Raw genomic sequence first — 21,278 nt, 5'->3', positions numbered from 1 at the left:
TGTGGCAGCCCAGGGAGGCTCTGCAGCAAGACATCTGCTTCTTATTGACACTTGAGAAAGACTATTGGGACAGTCACAAGCTCACAAGCTCTTCTCTGAGATGACTAAGGAATGGCTACCCCATATCTGCTTCCTCGTTTGTGTGCACATATGGAGAGTATGAGAGGACCCTGGGAAGATGGCTGCCTATGTGTCAATCAGAGGGCCAGCCTGAGGCTCTGCCAGCTCCCATAGTTCTGGGAGAAGGTAGGCAAGTGCTTTTGTACCAAGCACTCCATGAAGTCGCTCTTGTCTATTCTTGCCTGCTGAGCATATTGGTGAGGAAGCCTTTGCTGACTCACCCCCACAACTCCCCCCCTCATTTCTTTAGACCTCAGATTAAAGCTGCGTAGACCTGTAGATCAGATATTACCAACAGCTAAACGAGGTATCCAGGACACAGCTGTCCTTTGGGAGTGTCCCCAAGCTAGTGTCGGAGTCTATCTTTACTACAGGAGAAGACAATCTTGCTAAATAACGTCACCAAGAATGCTTCTGTGTCTTGGGACAATCGAGAAGGGACAACCCTGTCTGCCAAGTCAGCCATGCATTTGATTCACAGTGAGGTCTCTTCTTTGACAGTCTGCCTGCAAGGCAACGAGCACCACACTTTGCTCCTGGTGAGCACAACCCCTGCACCACTCAGTGTGGCCAGTGGAGCCATCCATACAGAAAGCAATGGGCAAGCTGTCTCAGCCACTGTCTTAGGTAGGGTTTCACTGCTGCGAGCAGACACCATGACCGAGTCAACTCATATATAAAGGACAACATTTCATTGGGGCTGGCTTACTGATTCAGAGTTTTAGTCCAGTATCATCAAGGTGGGAGCATGGCAGCATCCAGGCTGGCATGGTGCAGGAGGAGCTGAGAGTTCTACATCTTCATCTAACCGCAGCCAGGAGAAACCTGACTCTTCCTCACTGGGTGGAGCTTCAAAGCCCAACCCCACAGTGACACACATCCTCCAACACCTCCTAAGAGTACCACTCTATACAGGTCAGGCGTATTCAAACCATCACAGTCGGTGTTCTTTTGCTGTGAAGGGACACTATGGCCAAAGCAACTCTTATAAAAGAAAGTGTTTAATTGGCGCTGGCTTACAGTTTCAGAGGTTTGGTCCATTACTATCATGGCAGGGAGCATGGTGGCACACATGGTGCTGAAGCAGAGAGAGAGGTGGGGGAAGGAGAAGAAGAAGGAGAGGAGAGGAGGAGGAGAAAGAGAAGGAGAGAAGGAGAGAAGGAGAGGGAGGAGGGAGAGAGGGAGGGGGAGAGGGAGGGGGAGAGGGAGGGGGAGAGGGAGAGGGAGGGGGAGGGGGAGGGGGAGAGGGAGAGGGAGGGGGAGAGGGAGAGGGAGAGGGAGAGAGCTGGCCCAGGTATGAGCTTTTGGAAACCTCTAAGCCCATCCTCAGTGACACACTTCCTCTATCAAATCCATGTGTACTCCAACTTGTACTCCTTCTCAAAGGAATAGAAGTGCCACTCCCGGGTGAACAAGGATTCCAATATCCCGAGCCTATGGGTTCCATTCTTATCCAAACCACCACACGTGTCTTATGGAGGAGAGCCAGGCTGAGCTACCTTGGGGTGACTCTTCCCCTAGAGTTATCTGTACCAGCCCTGGCAGGAGAGAGTTCGAGTTCACAGAGTCCGGTCTGCAGGACGGACGTTACCTAGGAGACACGAGGCTGCAGAGGTTGCTAAGGAACCAAGAGTGAGCCAGTCTTGGGTTCTAACCCCCTTCCCCGTGACTGGCTATCACGGCTGACGTCACTTTTCCTCCCACGCAGCAGCAGCCGGTGGCGCTGACATCCACCTTTCTGCACAGAGTTCTGGAGGGTTCCGCAGTTCGCAGTCCCAGCAGCTGGCACTCAGAGAGTGCTCACAAGTGCCCACAACCACAATGTCTTACCAAGAGCCACAGCTGCCGCAGGAGTCCAAGCCAGCGCAAAGTAATACTTACCAAGGCAGTGAAAGAATACGCCAAATTTTAGGGGGCCTGAGAACAAAACAGAAAATGAGATAGAGAGCTTTTTTTTTCCTTCTAAATGAGGAAAGAAAATGAGAAGGGGCCAGGCAGCCAGGAGAGAGGAGGAGCCTGGGCTCTGAGCAGGCAGAGCGAGGGAGCCGAGTGCTTGCTGGTGGGCACAGGGCAGCGTGCCAAGTTCTGTAATAAAGAAGTGATTAATTGAGGCAGCCCAGGAGAGGATTAGAACAGAGCGCTTTTGATATTGTGCAGTTAGGAAGGAAGACTGCAAGGAATTTTAAAGCATATTAAAAAAATAATCATAAAAGGGAAAGCTGAAAAAAAGGGGGAGGGGAGGGACCTTGTTTTCCGCAGGTTAGCTGTTCAGCCCAGTGGTGCCTGCAAGCCCACAACAACCATGCCAGTCCCCTCCTCCCCAGTTACTCTTCTGGGAGAACCGAAGCCCTCATTTGAGCATGCCAGAGCGAATAAGGGGGGGACTAAATTCCAGGGTGGCTGCGTGAGGCCGTGGGTTGCTCAGGCGCCTGAAAGATCTTCATGGTTAAGCCAGGAAGGCAAGATTCTCCTCTTAAACATTCAGAGACCCCACTTCTCTGTGAAGTGCGTGGGTGGCTGGCTATCTTTCTGCCTGGTCTAAATGTGGATTTGCTGTGTCAGGAATTCTGAGCAGCTGAACAGGGGTTAGGTTGCTACAAGGAGAGGGCCCTGTGAGTTCAACATTCAGCCTTTGATAACAGACTGGGGTTTCAGTGAATTCAAATTCTCACAGTACCTCCCTGTCCCCGAATGGGGCGTCTTTGTGTCTCCGTGCAGTGAAAAACATCCGGGTCACTCTGCATTTGAGCATTCTCTGAGCAAGATGGAAAGCTCACAGAAATAAGGGATGAGTCCTGTAACGTCTGTGTACCCAGCGTGATGAAAATATATTTCATTTCTACTTTTCAAAGGTTACATTCAGTCACCCTTAGTATCGAAGGGAATAAGGTGGATGCGGGACCCCACGTATGCTCCAGTGTCAAAAGATAAAAACCACACCCGCATCCCGCACCTGAAATGACAGTTGCCAAGCAGTGTGAACACCTTACACGGGGGTCCTTACACTCTGCAGTTCGGAGAATAAGGACATGAATATCCACACATGCTTAGGAAGGAGAAGTCTTCTCTTTCAAATAGTTTTCATCCGTGGTTGATTGAATGCTCTGTGAGGAAGCCACAGAGACTAAGAGCCAACTATATTTTTACATTCCATGCTGAATAAACCTGAGATCTAGCCCTTCTTCATCTACCAAAAACTGGAGCAAGTCAAGTTTCTTGAGATCTCCTTTTTCCCCCTCTGTCAAATGTGCACGTTACAGATCTCTTAGACTCCCTCTGGGTCTGTCTATGTCACACACACACACACACACACGCACACACACACACACACACACCCTACTTTGGTTTCTGTGTTCCAGAGTTATGTCTATCAAGGTCAAGGCAAAGTCGATGGCCCCTGAGACCTTTGGTTCCACATGAGGTCAACAACGTGGGCTCGGATGTTCACATCAGTCACACTGGCAGCAATTCGGAACTTTTTATAAAACCTGATGCTGTAAGGAATTCTCTGGAGAACTGGAGTCATGGGGCCCAGTGTGCTGCAGGCTGTGTCTTGCTTCCCTCTACCCGCTCATGTGCGAACGGTGTGACTGGTGTGCAAGTGAAAAGGCTTGCTGACCAGAGAAGCACATCTAAGCCGTCCAACCACTGAGGTGGGTCAACACCTCCCTCTCGATGACAGCCTCCACCTTAGAACCCCTACGTACACAAATGCCACCCTGTCTGACTGAAAGGAGCCCTACTATGGGCTCTGGCTGACCATCCCAAGGCCTTGTCCTGCCATGTCTTATGTCTTGCATGGAGAAATGGGAGGGTCTGATAGTCAGGAAGGCCTGATCTCACAAACACACAGCTAGGTTGGGTTTGCCTTACAGGACTTCTAGTGTGTCTTGTTGATGCTTTCGCTGTAGTTGTATAGCTTTTCCATAGAGTATTGTGCTAAAATGACATTACTATAGTCTTGGCAAGCATTGAGTTCTCCAAGATTTGAAGACACTTCAAAGAATTCTCATTTGGGAGTGCATTGTGGTGAATCTTAGTTTGGTAAGAGGACGTAAATAATTTTAAGATATTTCCTTGAACAGAAATGTCCTGTGACAAAATCAAGCCACCGATCAGCCTCAGAGACCATCCAGGAGATTCTGAGGGTGGCAGAGGGAGCGAGTGGATTGCACGTGGAGTGGGGTCATCAAAAACTGGGGAGACCCTCATGCCCTGTCTTGCTGTCAGGGAGTGTCAGTGTTGCTGTGGCCCGGGGCTCTCCAGCCTCAGCAACATTCATTTGCTCTGCTGGAATGAAGACTTAAAACAGGATGGCCAGAGCCTAGATAAACCAAGCCCAGAGATTAGGTGCCTGAGGCCCCTGCTAAGCCCTGGCCTGGGAAACCTCTGCTCTGAAAGGTTTAGCCTCTCCATTTGTCAAGTGTGCACATTCTTGGAACTCTTTTCTCCGTAGAGATGGAGCGTGCCTCAGTCTGTGCCCAACTCTTGCTGATCACGAAAGCCAAGCTCCCTGAGTGTCAAATGCTGCAAACCAGTTCACTTCCTCTCCCTGTGACCCAAAGAGTCATATCCCTTCTTTGATATTTTTCCTGCAAGCTCCCTTCTAAGCATGCATGATCCCCAACCTAGCCTGGCTCGTTTTGTGGATAGAAACAGCTGACCTGGACCAGCCACTCCCTTGAGAATGATAGCAAGAGAAGTATTTAACCAGAGAGAGACTGGGCATCTATTACAGGGCAGTGACACAGGGAAGGGACCAGTGGTTCCTCTGTTGTGCTAAGGGTGGGAAGACACTTCATCCGAAGAAATAACATGCACCAAGGTTGTGAAGTTGTTAATGGCACAGTCCAGCCCCTCCTACAAACCAGGAGCCATTGTTTTAAGGCAGTACACGGCTGCTATACCTGTAGTCGAACAAGGAAGCACTGTCTGCCTGGGAGGCAGTCAGCTGCTAGAGGTACCAGCTTAGAGACTCCATGCAGCTACCAGCTTGACAAGCACGAAGGGCCCTTTTCTGAGGAAGGACTAGCCTAGGCTACAGGATCCATTCCAGTCTCAGCAGCACGTTTGGTGCCCCAAAGCCATACTCGTGTGCTCTGAAACCTGTGGGTACTGTCTGCAACAGAGGTATCCCCCAAGAGGAGACTCTGGAAATTACCAGAAGAGTCAAGCAAAAAGACACCGTTTACATCAGGCAGGGGGATAGATATAACCTAGCCAGTGCTGCCCAGTGGAATGCTCTAGAAGGCCCAGCAGCCAGCCTCAGGGTTGGTGGGTGGAGAGGAGAGCACAGGAGTGAAGCATTCAGGAATAACTTGCCCTTCGAGCCATCCCAGTTCCTGCTTTCCCTCACAGAGTAGGGAATGGCTGGAGGTCCAGCCAGGCCTCGCTGCCCATATGCCAGTCAGCTCCTGTCTGCCTTTTTTGTTTACGCCGAAAGCACAATGGGAGCTGTAGTCCCTCCAATACATCATTTATAAGTGTATTCTACCTCTGAATGTACAGACAGGGCTGGCCGTGGGTGAATAAGCTCTGTGAATATTGCCAAGACCCCGCCCGGGCTTTGCTCAGCATTCTTCTTCACAATAGACAGCACACTTTGGAAGTAATTTTAAAAAGAGAATCAAAATAGTGGTACTTTTACCCTTTGTTTCTTTTATACCACAGTGCATTCTCTGTCTCTCATTCAGCTGCTCCCATTATACTGACAAATTAAATAAACCACTCCATTGCAAAAGGCTTGGGCAGGCAGGGCTTCACTCCACCGCAGCCCCAGGAAGTCGCATAAACATTGAGGTGGCTTCAGTTGCAAGTCCAGCTAACTTTTAGTCAAGGAGGAGAGAAACGAGGCTGAGGGGTGGGGGGCCCTCGGCAACAAGGACGAACCGGCCTCTGAAGCAGGGACCTGCCCACCACGACCACCACCCAGCCAAGGGCAGCAGCTTCCAGAAATGCTGAGAGTCCCTTCCTGCTGTGAGGCTCTGGGAGTCTGAAGGGTGAGTCACCCAAGGGTGTGGGCAGAGGGACTATCAGCCTGGGTAGGCAGCGGTGTGCATAAGGAGAAGCATCTTCATGGGGATGCAGTGGGAAACCGGAGTGCACCCCAGACCCCACAAGCATTGTGAACTTTCTCTGCTTCTCAAGAGCATACTGCTTCCCAAAGAGAAGCAAAGCAATGCTAAGACTCTCCTCTCTCTCTCTCTCTCTCTCTCTCTCTCTCTCTCTCTCTCTCTCTCTCCATCCCTCCCTCCATTCCTCCCCCCCCCATTTCTCTTATATCTCCCTCCCTAAACTATATGTGTACATGTAGAAGTTTTTCGTCTGTGCAATGACAACCTAATTTCTAGATTCAAACAGGGAAGGGGGCGCGATGAGAAGTCGGACAGAATTTTCGAGTACCGTATTGTTTGGGGTCTTCTTTCAGATTAAAAAAAAAATGCATTTGCTTGCGAAGAGGCTGTTCTGACATGTGATGTGACCTTGACATTTAATTTGTCCTTGTGGGGTTTGGAGGGGAAATCCTGTGTGTTCACAGAAGCTCTTTTAGACTACTAACTGATTGTTTAAAAAAAAAAAGAAAAAGAAAGAAAAGAAAGAGACAGAGAGAAATGGAGAAAGAAGAAAGAAGAGGAAGAATTATTTTCTAATAGGATGTTATAAAGTCACGGGTTAAATTCCAGACCCGTGGTTGTTGTTGGATATTAACACTGTGGGCTGGGCTTTGATTTCGGGAAGCGGGCAGGACTATCCTATGAAATCAGGGTTGTCAGGACTCTGCTGGGCACGGAACAAAACAGGTGGAATGGGTGGGTGGCAGGGGACCATGGGGTGAGGGGCCCCAGGCAGCTGCTTCCCTCCTGAAAATTGGACTGCAGTAAATGCCAGTTGGGGTGGCTTTGAAGACGCCAGCCACCAGCTAAGATGGCCTCATCTAAAATGCAGGTGGTGAGGCCTGAGGGGGTTGGAGGGCTCTGTGTTCCAGCAGAGGCTTCCCTTGGCTCCAAGTCAGAGGACACCACAGGCAGAGGAAAATATTGAGCCAGTGTGGTTTGAACAGAAGCACCTGATTCGTCTTTTATTACCAAAGAAAGACTTGAAAGGCCCAGGTGAAATTTCCCTCCATTGTTTAGAAAAAACTCTCTGTAATTTGCCCCCAGGGAAAGGCAAGCTCCTTGTGGCCAGAGCCCCGCCCCACCCCTCTGTCACCAGGCCTGTCTCTGGAAGCAAATGTCTCCAGAGTCCCTGGAGAACTGAGGCCAATGGGGCCACTGAAGGTCAGGGCTGCCCACTGCGGCCTGACTTTTAGCTAAAGAGGCTTCGCTTTCCAACCGCCCTGTCGAGTCTAATTTGGTGGCATTATGTGAAGGGGTGGGCCGCTTCTGACAGGAGGGGGTTAAATGAGATTACAAGCCCGGCAGGCTGTCAGCAGCCACCGCTGGCTGCGATGGCAAATTGCAATTTAATGGTCAGCTTTATCTGTACAGTATCAGTGGAAATCGGCTGTTTTCAGCAACTTAATTGGCACTGTTTGCAGGAGTTTTTCGAGGAGGTAGGAGAGTTGACTGGATCTTAATGTTGAATTATTTAGAAAGCAAACTGGCTGAAGGCTGGTGGAAATCTGCCGCGGGTTTTGTCTTTCTGAAGCGCAGAAAGCTTATGAATGGGCAAGATGCTGAATTCCGCTGTAGTATCCAGAACTTTCTAAAAATACTCCGAGGGTCTGATATACTGGGGTTTATTTATAGAGACATAAACAAAGAGTGGCAATTGCTTTTCCAATCTGTGTGCATGTCTGACTGTTGAGGGCGTGAGAACACAGGAAGAGGTGGCAGCCAAGGAAGCCGCCATGTGCACCAGTGGATTCGTGCAGAGTAGAGGCCTCAGGCTAGAGGACAGGTGACCAGAGAACACGCCTAGTACCAAACTGATGGCCGGACTATGTGAGCATGCGTGTAGGGGAATTCATGCTTTATGCACATGTAGAAATAAATAAGCATGTGTGCCCATGATTGTGGGTCAGTCTATTCCAGCATGAGAACACATGAGGGTATAACGTGTGCATGTGTGCAGCTTTGGATATGTATGTATACATGTGTATCTATGAGTGTGTATACCCATGTTAATGTGTATGCATGGATATGTGTACATATGTATGTGTGTGTGTTAGAACGTAAGTATATGTACTCATATGTGATGTGCACACGTTGTGCATTTGGAACATGTGTGTAAACCTGTACGTGTGAGTTTTGTGAGTGAGTACAAAAGTTTGATGTGTGTTTATGTGCCTCAGTGTGTACATGTGTGTGAGTTGTTTGTATATATGTATATGAGGAGTCTGAGTCTCTGCACACTGAGTTTAGATGAATATGTATGTGTTCAATACATGTAACTGTGATATGTGTATACATACATGTGCATGTGTTATAAGGAGGTATAACTACATACATATGTGGGTGTGAAGTGTGTGGTATATGTTGTGTATGCATGTATGAGAGAATGTGTGGGTATAAGTGTATGAGTGTGATGTGTGTATATATCTTATGTACATGTATGTGAAAATTGAGGGAATATACATGTTGGATTGATGTGTGTGACGTATATTGTATGACAATGTGAAATTGTATGTCTTTGGGTATACATATGTGGGTATGATACATGGTGTGTGGATGTATGTGTATGTTCATGTAGGAATATATACACACATTATGATGTGTGTGATATATTTATGTTTTTATATGAGAAAATGTGAATATGTGTGTGATGTGTTTGTGTATGAATGTATATATGTGTGTGGATATGTATGGGTGGTGTTTGTGTTGTATATAGTGTATGAGCATGCATGTGTCCATGTGTGCTATGTATGGTGTGCTTGTATTGTCTATGTGGGTATATACATAGGGTATTTGCATGAGTGTGCACGTGGAATGTTTATATAGGTGATGGAAGGACACATGGCTTTGTGTGTATGCATGATTATTGGGCATGTAGATGGGGGTGGTGGCTAACCTGTGGCAAGCATGCTGGTTTGTCTGTGTCAAAGCAACAGTAGTGAAGGTTAGAGCATCAAGCCTGCCCAGAGAGTCATAGCTTCAGTGTCTGGTGCACGGATGCTTTGCCCTCTATGTGCACATCCACAAGGATGGTGGTGCGTGGCAGCTCCGTGTTTGGTCACTGTGCCTAGCAAGGAATCAGGAAGGAAGCTGCCCAGTAGGGAAATGGCCTGGCAGCTGATTCTGATCATGTGTGTGGCCCTGTAAACCTGAGGGAGGCCGGAGTTGCAAGGACAGGAACACGTGTGGTATCCTCGGAGAAATGAGGCAGAAGGGAGAGAGAAAACAGACAGCATTGCTCAGGCAGACACCAGCATTGTCTGTTCCCAGTGAGGGGTCAGTTCGGCAAGTTCAGGATTAGTAAATTTAATATCCTGTCAAAATCCTCATGATAATGAACGCTGCCTGGCCGGCTGGTACAGCAACCCCACACTGCAGCCGGCAAGATAGCACAGCTAATTTATGAGCAAGGGATTGGGCTGGGCTGGCAGAGCAGGCTGGGTCCAGCGACGGAGGTCTTCGCTTGATGGAGAGCTGTCGGCTGGGGATGTCACTGGGTTCCAGTGACCCACAGCATGGGTGACCTTGTACAACTGGTTCACTGGGGCCCTGGCTTTCAGAGAAGGATGAGGAGAAACACCTTTCAAACACTGACCCAACTCTATCTGCCTACAAGTCCCTGGGTCGTGTTTGCTGTCTGAGGTAGAAAGTGGGCACAGAGTGGTCATGACGTGGGAAACGAGGTCAGAGGCTCACCGCATGTGAGCCCAGGCATGCTGGGAAAGGGAAGACTGGGGCTACAGCTACCGACTCAGGCTGACTAGGGTGCGTCGGAGGCTGCACAGTGATGCAGAATGCCGTGCTCCTCGGCGAGGAACATGCAAACGACAAAGTTCCCGTGCAATTTGTCTGAGGCTCTGCACCTCTCTAAGCAGCTGTCACCGCCGTGCACGATGGTGCATTGAATCTGAATGGGGCTCTCCACATCAAAACCTCGGTTCCATTATGATACCATCTCCCGCTCAGAGCTGTAATGCTTATTAATTCTGCGCCCATGCTCCCGGCTGAGGCAAATGTATTCCATCAGCCCAGCATTTAATTTAATTAGTACAGCTGGGCTCTCATTCTCCTCTCTGTGTCAGAGGTATTGTCAGCACGTTCTGCCGTAACACAATTACTGATTGCTTTTAGATAGGCAGAAATATGATTAGGGTATTGGGTGACTGTATCATAAGCCTTATTAGATTCATTTGAAATCTGGAGATAAATAGGAAACTTTTATTTGCAGTGTAATGAGATTATGCTTATTAGGCCAAAGCCTCGCAACCTTTTGCAAAGAACACAGCATAGCGGTCGGATTAGACCCTGGAACTACACTTTCTGCTCTCGGCTCCGAGCCGCCACGCCGCCCAGTGCAGACTTAACTGTTGTCATCCTGCACATGGTTTGGATCTCAGATGCCTGGGTATCCTCGCCAGATAAAGGAATGGGGCGGCTCTTCTCCTTCCCCAAGTCTGGGGAAATACAACCATCTTGAAATGGAAGAGGAGGGAGCGGTACTAGATTTTGAAAAATCCATGTAAGGACTAAAATGGATGGTTCTTCTCAGCACATATGTGTCACTTATAGAGATTGGCATGTAGCAACCATCTCAAAAGTCCCTGTGCTCCATCGGAAGGCATCCATGCTGCCTGTAGTTATGATGATAGCAAGTGAGTCCCACGGTGCTGTATCCTCTGTCCCCATCATTCATCCGAGGCCTTGAAGCTCCAATGTGGGCAGGGCTCCTGAAACCACGCCTTCCTGCCCGGACGCATGCGCAGGGATGTGGCGAAGCTGTGCATGTGGCTACAGCCTGCGTCCTGAAAGAACACATAGGAATTAAAATGCAATGTTCCCTGAGCTGAGCCGGGACCAGTGAAGCTTATGAAATACAGAACTTTCATGTACAAGGGAAATTGTAACTTTTTTTCTGAATATAAAAAAAAAATCAAGGAACAATATTTTTATTGTCTTGTTTTTAGAGAAAAGATTCAGAATGTAAAACCTAAATTTGTGAAGTGCGTGCCATTTCCCTGACTCTTGTGATATTCCCTCGCTTACTCCATTTTCACTGGGTCGCTCCCTACACGTACAGGGCTTCAGCCAAGCTAAGTAGGTTGTTTCCAGTCATGTGTGAAAATCGCTGTTAACTTACACAAAGTAAGGGACATTTATTTATTTATTTTGTTATCAAGGTCTCAGTTAGCATATCTCAATTATGCACAATAATTGATTTCACTGTGACATTTGTATACGTGTAAATACGTGCAAATACTCGTGTGCGCGCGAGTATGTGTGTGTGTGCATGCGTGTGAGGTGTGTGTGAATGTGCATATATACATGTGTGTGTCTATGTGAGCATGCATGTGTGCATGCATGTATATAAGTATGTGTCTGTGTGTGCATGCATGTGTGAGCATGTATGTGTGTGTCTTTTTGTGTACATGCATTGTGTGAGCGTGTGTGTGGTATGTATGTTTGCATGTGTATAAGTGTGTGTCTTATTACATATGCATGCATGTGTGTGATGTACATGTGTGTGTCTGTGTGTGCATGCATGTGCATATTGTGCATGCATGTGTGTAGTGCGTGTGTGTACATAAATGCGTATATGTCCGTGTGCATGTATGCATGCATGTACATAAGTGTGTGTGTGTGTGTGTGTGTGAGTATGAGAGAGACAGAGGGGAAAAAGACCTAGGGTGTTAGGGTTGTTTACTGGAGCATGGGTGAAGGTTTTACAGGCTTGGGGACACATATTAGTCACCATACTGCTAAATTAGTGACTCTCTCCCCACTTCCCCAGAAACCATGAACCGCCTATAGACCCTCAGGAAGAGATGGGGCGTGAGAGGCTCTTCCCCAGCAATGGGAAGCATGTGTGTTTTAGTTAAATGTGTGCTCAAATGAAGGTCTGTATGCAGCAAAACCTGTGCCGACCCCACAACCCAAAGCAAAGGAGATGGGGGGTCTGAAGGTTGTGGGGAACAGGGCTTGTCTCATAGGTGAAGAAGCTTTAGGAAAAGTAATGGAACACCTTTATGTGGGGAATGTACACAGAGCCACTAAGTTTGACTGTTGAAGATGATCCAAATGTCAGAGGTTCAAATGCCTTCAGTTGAAGGTGTGGACATGAAGGGTCCAGCTGAGCACAGTCCCTCTCAGTTCCTGGCCCTCACTGGGCTTTGGGTTCTAAGGTCCTGAGTGGTCCTTCTCCTCTGATAGTCATTGGTCATTTGTGGCCCAGTCAAATAACTCCCATGAGGACTTATGTTCTTTCCTCACATAGTCCTTGACAGAGCTGCTAGGCAGGGTACAGGAAACCTGGACAGCGCAATCTGCATTTGTAATTGAACCAGCTCATGTGATGCTGACGTTTGGACTGAGGACAAAACAAGAACTGGGGGACAACCTGGCCTCTCAGGACAGTTAATGGCCACTGGCACAGAGAAAACCACGTTTCTAGGCTGGTGGGAGACCCTAGCTGCCTCCCCTTCCCCAGCTTGCCAGATACACTTCCTCCTCAGTCCTTCCATGAAATACAAAACACACTGGCGAGTGGCTGCTGGCATGATTTAAGTGTCATGACTACTGAAACATGAGTGCAAAAAGGAATGTACTTTTTTTTAAATGAAAACCGAATTGAGTATCTTAGAAAAACCAGGTAGAAGTAAGTTGTTTTTAAAAATCTAGAAGTACCGTGCGTCCAATCAGTGTAAATCCTGGGTTTGCAGGGGAGTGGCTAGACCCTAAGATGCCACAGTCAGGGGTCTTCTCAGGAGGTTCTACTCAGTTGTCTCTCTTTAAAGAAGCCTGGGAGATGCGTCTCTAGCCAGTGTTTTTGAGGCAAGAAGGCGGTTTGCTGAACTGCCAGATGCAGACCATTCACTAAGCAGAGACATTGGCACGACGTCAGAAATGTCCATGTCCTTTTTTGGGAGGTAGAGGCAGGAGGCACGAGAGTTTCCAGGCCAGGTTCATCCCATAGTGCACTGGAGGCCGGCCTGGTTTACACGGCACCTGCGCCAAAAAAAGAACGGAACCAAAACAACAAAAGGCATGCTCCCCATTAAGATGCTGCAGGCGTGGGTCTGAATTGTTTCGTGATTCTGTTCGCCTCCAAATCAGAGCTGGCCACAGACCCATTCTGGGTTGTGGATCTGGAGGACTTCCAGGATGGAGGAGGCTTGCGGACCGGCACCCTTCTGACTGCAGTGCAGACTCCAGCGACCTTCTGGCGTTGTGCTGAGGTTAATGGAGAGTGCCGTAAAAGCAGAATGAGCAAGCACATAGGATGCGTGTCTGCAGGAGTGGATGACAAGGTCTGGGAGTCTGAGGACGGGCTCACAGAAGGGTTGGACATTTTCAACTTGGGAACAGGGAAGCGGTGTCCGTGGGGGGCACTTGGTATACCCCGTCCACTCTTCCGTGTTCTCCACATCCAAATCCCACGCCAACCTTCTCATAAGACAGTTATTGGGTCAGACCACCCTGTGCCAGTGTGACCTCTCTCAGATAGTGCTGTCTGCAAAGAACTGTCTCCCACCCCCCACCCTAATCCCCTAGAACCGGGACTTATGTGTCTTGGTGGGTGTACAGTTGGACCCCGGAAAGGCCAGGTCATATTCTGCAAACATCGTCGACCAACATACCCGGAACGGACCTGCACCTCATGTTGCCTGTTGCTCCCGGGCTGCAGTTCATCCCTGGAATTCAGTGTCAGGAGCAATCAGCTTTGCCTCAGCACAAAAGTATTTAGCTGTGTGTCATCGTTTTCCCCGGTGAACCAGATGACAAGTTCGTTCTACTGCTGATTCAGGGAGTGGCCTCGTGGCGTCTCTATAGACTCAGGACCCACACCGAGGCACACGTGAGACCCAGCATGCCACGGGCACCAGAGTAGCCTGGGAACTGAACAGGACTTTGGACTTGGCATTCAGCACAGATGCCAAGATGGGGCTCTCGGTACACAGCACCCAGAGGCAGCTTCCAAGAAGATACTGCTGCCTGCCCACGCCAACAGGGAAGATCTGGCCCACAGCTTAACAGGGGCAGGATGAGAAACCTGAGCTCCCTCAGGCCCACTACAAGCAGTGTAGCTTAAGACTGGGCATGCCCAGTCTCTTGGTGAAGGGTCTGCCTGTGGAGCCATCGGGTACCGTGGGTGCTCAAGGACCCCAACCCTCTGTTACTTCCTGTCTTCATCAAAGTCCAGCAAATTTGTTCCATTAAAACTTAGCCCAGGCACATGTGCCTATACATCTCTCTCTCTCTCTCTCTCTCTCTCTCTCTCTCTCTCACACACACACACACACACACACACACACATCATCATCATCATCATCATCATCATCATCATCATCATCACCACCATCTTCTCCACCATCACCATCATAGTAATTTAAGCAATAAATATAAAAGAAAGCATGTGTGTGGAGGAGGTGACTCCAAGGTTGAGAGCAGGCAGTGTACTGCGGAAGAACCAGAGTCTTGTCCCAGTTCCCACCTTGTCCCAGTTCCCACCTTGTCCCAGTTCCCACCTTGGGCAACTGGTAACAGACTAACTCCAGTTCCAGAGAATCTGACATCCGCTTCTGGGACTCTGCAGATGCCCGCACTCAGGTAAACAAACCCACATACGCAGATGCGCACGTACACGTAATTTTAAAGAGTGAGTCTTTCAAAAAATGCCAGTGAGCATGTCATATGATCGACCTGACCTCTGGTCACATGATCAACCTGACCTCTGGTCACATGATCAACCTGACCTCTCTCCTCGGGAACCTGAGGATAAAGAACAAGCCAGACTACAGTCTTCAGAGAGAAGGGGTCATAAAGAGCAGAGTAGAACAGGAAATTAGAGAAGAGGAAATAAGTCTCCCCTCATGTCACTGTTCACATGCCTATTAAAACATCACTTAGACGTCTCTAAATACCTGTTATTTTATTTTTAACTTTTTTATTTGTAAAAAGTTCTCTGAAGACTGGGGGTGGTTAAGAAGGCTGTGCAAACACGAGGGCCTGAGTTCAGACCCCAGCACCCCTGTTAACACCAGGCACCCTTGTGGTTCACAGCAGTGTGGGGAGCTTGGGAGTCACCGCAGTGTCTCCTCTGACTGTCCCAACTCTTTCAGGGAGGCACTGCTCTCCAGCACTGAGGAAGAAACTGGCAGCAGGCGTGGTGACACTCGGTGCAATGCCCACTGTGGACATTCTAGCAGTCACTTACGCATGGTGACGTCACGTAGTCCTTGTGATGTTCACTGCAGACTCTTTAGACACAGGAGTGAATAAAAGAGGAACCTGGTTTGACACGTCCACGTTGTTGGTTTTCTGGCTGATCTGTTTGTCTCTGTGTGCCTCTCTGTCTCAGTGTGTGTGCTAGTGTCTCTGTGTATTTCTGTCTCTCCGTCTGTGTCTGTTTTTCTCTCTGTCTCTGTGTGTGTGTGCCTCTATCTCTGTCTCTGTGTCTTTCTGTCTCTCTGTCTCTGTCTCTGTCTCTCGCTGTCTCTGTCTCTCTTTGTTTCTATGTATCTTTCTGCTTCTGTGTCTCTCTCTGTCTCTCTTTCTGTCTCCTTATCTCTGTGTCTCTGTATGTCTCTGTTTCTGCCTCTATGTGTCTTTCTGCCTCTATGTGTCTCTCTTTTTCTCCATCTTTTCTGTCTCTCTGTGTCTCTCAATCTCTGTCTCTCTGTGACTTTCTGTCTCTCTACCTCTGTGTCTCTCTTTCCCTCTGTCTATCTCTGTGTGTCTCTACACACACACACACACACACACACACACACACACACACACACACACATACACACAGGTTAGCCATGGAGGCACACAAGTGGTCTGACCGAGGTGACTGGAGAGGTGTCTGAGTTTAAGATTCTCGTCACCTTTTCCTCTGCCATCCTCAACTCCGAAGCAGGCAGCACCATTGTAACTTTTAGAGCTGCCAGCACACGAAAATCCCATATAAAGGAGACCGCATCATTAGGTGCTAAATACATGTTTATGGTGAAATAAAAACAATTTTTATCTCTGGCCTTGTTTTACAAGCAAAGTGAGCAAGAGGAAAATACTGACAGTCGGTCTTCCAGGAGTGTGGATTAATGAGAGTGTGATAATTGCTATATGTTTGCTTGGTGTGGATTCAAAGGTAAATCACAGCAGAAGTAATTAGATAATTATTAAAGTGTGCATTTAATCTGCAAGCCCCAGGGAATATTACACATGAATTCATTGGAGCCTGTTCTGCTTCCTGTTAAAAGCACGTGCTGCCTTCAGGATCCTCTGCCAGGCTGCTCCTGGGAAAGCAGCAGCTTGGGATAATGTCTTTGCCTCAGGTCATGTCTGGCTGTGCTGATCTCTGCCAGGCTATGTGAGGCACCTTCCCAGGAAGGCCAAAGCCCCTCAGAGGGTACACTTGTGTCTGTCATCATCTCCTTTGGTGTTTGTGATAACTCTCTGTTTTCTAGAAATTTGCCCTGAGGCTAGAAAGTCATTTCCCATGAAAAGCTCCTCTCTTGACTCTCTCCTTCCAGGTCTGTCAGAGCCAAAAGCCCTTCAAGACAGGATAGCACAGAGTGGTGGGATTTAATAGCTATACTTGAGAGTGAGTCCAGGCTAGCTTCTAGGCTTGTCTGGAGAATAGCCAGTAGACGGGAAAAACTCACAAACACAGACAGCTTTGATTTGTTTTTAGCTCGCTGAGTTCCGACCCTGTAATTTCCCTTCAGGCTGCAGGAAGGCCGTGGTGACGTTCTCATCTCCAGAGGCCAAGGGTCATGGGGTCGAGGTCAGTGGTCCATAACTAACGTGTGTTGGAAAGACCACGCCCATGTCCCACTCCCAAGTCCCGCACTGAGATACAAAGAGATTTGTCTTTCCATCTCTGATCACGTGGAAAGAAACTGATCTAACAACTCAGGGAGTACAGTCATGAAGGCTCAGCAGACTCACTCATTCACTAAAACACCAATCTCTCTATCTATGTGGAGATGTGGTAGAAAACACTTTCTAAGCTTGAATGTGTGAGGACCACATGGGAGCTGAGGTAATATCCCACCTCGAAGGCTGGAATTGCCCTTTTCCTATATCCAGCCCTGTGTTTATCAAAACAGGCCCATGGCCTCCCTGAGCAGCCTCTTCTCACCTGTAGCACAGTGTGGTTAAGAGGAATCAACCCTTAACTAATGCAGTAAGTCGCAGGGCCTGTACCTAGAAAATCCACAGTAAAGGTGAACCAAAAAGACCTGTGAAAGCACCCCAGCTGTTGCCAGAGTCAGAGCTACCAACTGCCAGAAAAGTCATTCTCCAGAGCCCATGGTGACATCATCCTGCACAGTGGCAGCCAGTCCCAGCTATCTGAACTATAACCTTTCTAGGAACATCCTGACATGAAACCCAGGCTTCTCAGCAATTCTTAGCATGCCCCTGATCTACCACACCTACTGAGAAGCTAATTATATACCCATTGGGTACCAGGGCTTCTCTGCACTGGTTTCACTATGACTTTGTAGACCCCAAAAGAGCCGCAGAGCTGGTAGCATTAAGCTGGGACAAAATCTGTAACAAGAGGTTGGCACAGGGATGGTCACTAACTCTTACTACCAGACTCTTTTTTTTTTAAGTCACCTAACCAAAGCAAGTTTCTAAGCCTAAGACCCAGGCTTTCCAGTCCTCTCCAGACTGATATTTCTCGATGACACCTTGGATATTTGCTCCAGATGTTCTCAGCGTGAATCTTCAGCAGAGTCTCAGATTCATCGTCTCAGTGAGCTCTTGGCTTGGCTTGCAGAGAGGCCAGCCTGGCTGTCAGGTTCACATCACAACCCGGACAAAGGTATTTGCCTTCATCCACATACAAACTGTGTTCAAAAATTAAATGTCGGGGCTGGAGAGATGGCTCAGCGGTTAAGAGCACTGACTGCCCTTCCAGAGGTCCTGAGTTCAATTCCCAGCAACCACATGGTGGCTCACAACCATCTGGAATGGGCATGTGCTGAGCCTACAGAAGCATTAGAAGTGAGGACTAGACCCAGAGTGTAGCAGCTATGAAAAGCAAAGGTGACAGGCTTCTGTAGGTAAACTCCAGGATAGAAGAGTTGGTTCTATGCGAATTACTGTCCTCAGACTGTCTGTTCCGGGTTGGACATACATGAATTACTGTCCCCTGAGTACCTGTTCCTGCAGCAAGCAATAGGTATAAAGTTGGTATTGCGTCACATGGAATGCCCACGACGTGTAGCAAACCAGTTCCTGAAGCTCCCGCCTTGCCTATAACAGGTACACCTTACAGCCCCAGCTATCCCTAGCTGCTAGAGATAGAGCCACCACCTACGCTCCTGAGAGGTAAATCTACTTCTAGAGATCACCTCCATGGGCATCTTCAGGAGCAATGGAGAGTGTCACACAGAGCTAGATAGAACTCACCGCTCTGTTCAGTCCTGTTGGAACGTGTCCAAACAGGATCTCCTGAGAGTCATGCTGGATGCCCCAACTGACACACATGGATGGGGTGAGGGAGGGAGACTGGATCAAGGGAGTCGACGGCAGAGTCACCCAAAGGATGTGCTATGCAAATGTGCCCCGGGGTGAAAGGGCATCCTGTAGTGCAGTGTCCTCCCCTTCCCAACTCATCTTCCCTTCAAGTGGATGACAGGGAAGCTACGCTTTCCTGCATACCCAGAACATGCCGGGATGCAAGACAGAGAAGTGGGGGAACTATGGCCATCTTGAAATCAAGATGTGGAGCACACACCTTGAGCCTGAAGGAAGCTTGCTCTTCACTTCCCGGTCTCCACCCGAGCTCCCTAACCTGCAGTTATTGTTGGTATGAGATTCTAACAGTGTCACGAGAACACCACCTCAGTAACAAAGTGAGGTCTGCTTTATGGGTGAGCACATGCTCTCCTTCCGAGTTCTCCCCAAGAGCCGCCTTCTGATTACCAATCTAGATGCAATGTGGCATTGGGGTTTGGCCAGAAAGTCGATTGTCACATGTGTCTATTTGGAGAAGGGCGGGAAAAGCCCGTGGAGATGGATTTGCTCCTCCTCTTTGCAATATGACATTCCCATGATAAGTTCAGACAGGTGTTTGCCTAATGAATGTGTGGGCCTGGGGTGTCCTTCAGGTGGGCAAGAGAAGCAGAAGGCACTGTCCCCAGTTTGCATCACATACCCTGTCTGCCAGACATGGGAGGACAAGGAGATTTAACCACCTCTGCCGTGAGCTGCCTATCCCATGAAGACCACATCTCTGACCGCTCTCTGCAGCAGGAAAGTGGCCCCTGAAGGGTTCAAAGAGACTCAGAACAAGCCCTTCTTATGAAGTCATTTGATTATGGAACATTTAGATTGAAAAGGTACCTTAAAATGTAATTAACCACGTCTATCCATTGTTCAAACCTCAGCAGACATGGGATAGTTGGTAAGGACGGGGAGAAACTCCAAATGGTGTCTGGCCTTGAGCAGCTTCCTCCTTAGACTTGGTAGGGTAGGGGGTAATATGGCGTGAGGGGCAGGAGATGACTGCAGACCTAATTCCTGGGTAAAAGTAGAAAGGGCCAGCTCTTTACTCTGCCTAGAAATCTGGTCTACAGTCCCCAAGGTGGGTCAACAGAGCAGGTGACAATATACCCACAGGTTCCAGAATGGTCTCCTCCATTCGTGAGATCTCTCCTATAGACATACGAGGTCAACATGTGCCTCCACGGGGACTGGGTATCTGCATCGTCCCAATGAAGCTTCTGGTTGAAGAATTGGGTTGTTTTCCTTTTGGATAGACTGTCCAATTGCATGATTGATATTTGTAGAGTCAAGGTAGATTTCTAGATGTATACACCTCAGGACTACTTGGAACATGACAGCATTGGGCAGAGGGAGATGACGAATTTGCTATGGAAGAACTAGGTCAGTCAGAAGGGAGAAATAAAAATGGGCAAATAGGAAGCCTACCAAACAGACCAATAAGAGATCAGAAGTGTGAATGGGCCAGCTGGAAGTTAAAACTGTGAATAACCCAACAAGGAAATAAGAAACACAATTGGGTCCACATGAGGTTGGAGTTGCAAGTGTACCAACGGGAAATCAGAAACATGAATGGGTCAGTGTGAGGTGAGAAATATGAATGAACCAATGTGAAGTCAGAAATATGAATAGCCAATGGGAGATCAGAAACACTAGTGGGCTAATAAGAGGTTAGGAAAGTGATCACCAAGCCAGTGAGAAGCCATCAGGATGCCATGTGAGGCCAGGCACAGAGGCCAGGCACATCCCTATCTTGCCTGGGGTCCTGAAGGAAGGTGAGTATGAAGAGAGGAAACCTTAGAGAGAGAGCTGTCTTGATCCCCAGGCTAACCCTGCATAGCCCAGGCTATCCCTGCCTGAACCTCCCATCACCTACTTTCTTCGTTCCAGACCCTGGAAGTTTTTGGCACTCACAGCAGCCCAACTTTTATCCAAAGCTATATTTTTACTTTAAATTAAATTTCCTCTTAAATCTTAAATGAAGATTCTCTCAAATAGAAAATCCTCATAATTTAAGCAGGCATTTTGTCCAAATTGAGGTACTTGTCAAACTTTATTTTAAGACACTGAGTACCAATCTTGTGAGATCTGCCCTGAAACTCCAGACAAGGGCAGGGTCCTTGCTGGGCAAGGCCTCTTCCCACCTCGCTGGAGCCAAGAAGGTCCTCATGCCAACTAATGTGGAGTAGTATTGGTTAAAGAGTCTGGGTTTCCCCCCCTGGGGAGGGAGGAACCCAGGCATCCCAGCACAGAAGAGTTCTATGGTAGAAGGAGAGAGGAGGCTGGAGGAGAGAGGGGACTTGCCCTGTTGCAGCCCTCTACAACACAGGAGATAGCCTCCTTCCTTCCTGTCACCAACCTTCCTTGCCCCCACCCCAGAATCTGCTCACTGTAGGGCAGGCTTCTCACCTGCAGGCATTTTTGGGATACCCTCCACCCCGAGGTGGCTTAAATGTCAGAAAAACATGGTCTTAGCTCTTTGGAGGAAGATCAAGACAGAATCTTCAAGGTTGGCTTGTCTGAGAGTTGTGAGGGAAACACAGC

The 21,278-nt window shown here is 48.5% G+C and overlaps 1 long non-coding RNA gene across 1 annotated transcript in view; it reads left to right on the top strand.

Annotated features, from left to right (window-relative positions):
- The first annotated feature begins 5,658 nt into the window (after positions 1-5,658).
- The window catches only part of LOC102553495 (uncharacterized), a 113,172-nt gene continuing 97,552 nt past the window's right edge, over positions 5,659-21,278 (top strand). The window contains exon 1 of the long non-coding RNA XR_005495106.2: positions 5,659-6,119. This is a non-coding gene — a long non-coding RNA (uncharacterized LOC102553495). The remainder of the gene's footprint in view (positions 6,120-21,278) is intronic.

Source organism: Rattus norvegicus, chromosome 16 (genome assembly GCF_036323735.1).
Source record: "Rattus norvegicus strain BN/NHsdMcwi chromosome 16, GRCr8, whole genome shotgun sequence".
NCBI lineage: Eukaryota > Metazoa > Chordata > Mammalia > Rodentia > Muridae > Rattus > Rattus norvegicus.
This window is presented reverse-complemented; position numbering and strand designations above follow the sequence as displayed.